The sequence below is a fragment of the Stegodyphus dumicola genome, chromosome 1 (assembly GCF_044657685.1).
Source record: "Stegodyphus dumicola isolate Sdum_Otavi_A_Nest chromosome 1, ASM4465768v1".
In the NCBI taxonomy this organism is placed as follows: domain Eukaryota; kingdom Metazoa; phylum Arthropoda; class Arachnida; order Araneae; family Eresidae; genus Stegodyphus; species Stegodyphus dumicola.
Window position 1 is genome coordinate 4,380,420 of NC_140768.1, and position 2,028 is coordinate 4,382,447.

Sequence of the window (2,028 nt, forward strand, 5' to 3'; positions counted from 1 at the left end):
AAAGATAGCACTTATCGTTTTAATTCTGTGGGTGTGCCCGAAGTGGGCACACTGATAAAGCTTTGAAAAGAGTGCTGAAACGAGCATTGCTGGGAAGCGTGTAAAAGAGTAAGAGATTTTGCCTACGATTAAAAAACACTGAATACCATAACAGATTTAGCATTGCCCAGGGTGTGCCACGGGGAGATCTGCTATTCTACACCTCCCTAAAAAGCTCATTTTGGGTTATATGATGATTACATGCTTATGAATGAAAAAAAGTAACTTAGGTATATGATATTTATATTTCATGTATACACTTTAGTCTATTTTTTTCATGGTGGTACTTTTTGAAGAAAGTGACACCACCTTTGAAAAAGCACAACCCAATATTTCATGTTTTGCACATATGCTGGGATCCGTATCAGGTTCACTATCTGAAAGCAATTCATGTAGCACTTTGAGTGCTTTAGAAATGGTCAGCCCTCTCTGATCCGTTTAGAAAATAATTAAAAATCCGAAAAAAATAAACTAATATTATATCTACAATTTGAAATTCTGAACTATAAAATAAAAATATAAATGTCTGCAACCAAACCTATTAAACATAGTGCTAAGAAAACTCCTTTGAACCAAAGCGAAAGAGAACTGCTGTAGTGAAAAACCATACAGCTAACTAATAAAATTATCCCTGACCTTCAGAAAATCACTCCAACAATTTCTTAGTTGATAACCAAACCTCCCCTCAAAAAAAAGAAAGAGAAAGATGGGAAATAAAACAAAGATGTGGACCCACCTTTCTTTGTTAATGAGCTGCAGAGAAACAAAGATACAGCTGCCTCTCAGTGGCCTAGACTCACAGTGAGCCCAGTCTGGAAAAACCTCGGTTCGCTGTTCGATTTTAGGCAAGATTTCAAGGTAAAAATTTAAAACTAATATAGAATAAGGAGATTAGCATACAGCCAAAAAAATAACAGAAATTTCCTTTCAAACAATTCCTTTTATACCCTAAAAAAATCTGGAAGATTGCTTTGAAAAATGAGGGTCTTAAAAAACTAAAACATGGCTTAAATATATGGACTGGTTTGTGTTGAGCTGCCATCTACTATAAATAAATAACGTTCAGAGTAACCTATAGTAATCTTCAAATCCTTTTTCATTAAATTTTTCTGTGCATACAGAAGGAAATTTTTAGCTGTGCCCAAACCGGGCACACCGTGCCGTAAAGGGTTAACTGGACTAGAAGTGATAGTTTTCTTATAAGGAGAAGGAATAGCTGAAGAAGTGCCAAACCCCCACATATTTTTTTTTAAAGCTTCTATGTGAGAATATTGTGCCTGGTGAAAAATATTTACTTCATTTAAAACTGGTTCTTATTAAGCTATTGAGATTAAGACAAAAAAAGGTGTGTTCTACCATTTCAGAAGTTTCCATTTTTTGGTACAAAAGAGATTATTTTCTTGGTCAGTGGCATAGTTGGAACTTTCATCAATACTCTATTAATTTTTCAAGTAAAACTTACAACATTCTAAGATGCTACTTCATTTTTCTGTTAACAAAGTGGTTGATGGTATTCTAGAGCAGATATGTCAAACTCAGTATTCAAGTAATGTAAAAATATATATCTAAGTAATGTAAAGAAATTTAAGTAGTAGATATTGTTTTTGTGTCTGTCCCAATATCTGCATCTTTTTCCTTCAATCAGCTTTTGGATGTCTGCTTGCACGAGTGATTTTCAGAATAAATGTCAGATAACTGGATCTCACTGTGGACTTGTTCCTTTTCATGAGTGTGAAAAGTTGTCCACAATGATACATGGAAATCAATGATACATTGAAATGCAGATTTGTAATTTTTTGGAAATTATGCAGCTATGTATTTTTAAACCTTGGAGATACCTACTTCACTATTTTTTTTTTTTCTTTAGAGTTCAGTCACACTGAATTTTTATTCCATCTGAATCACAGTTGGAAAAGGTGTAGAAAAGAAGGAGAGCTATAGATCTGTTATTCCAGAATCTTTCTTCAAATGCTGAAGCTTCTCAACATA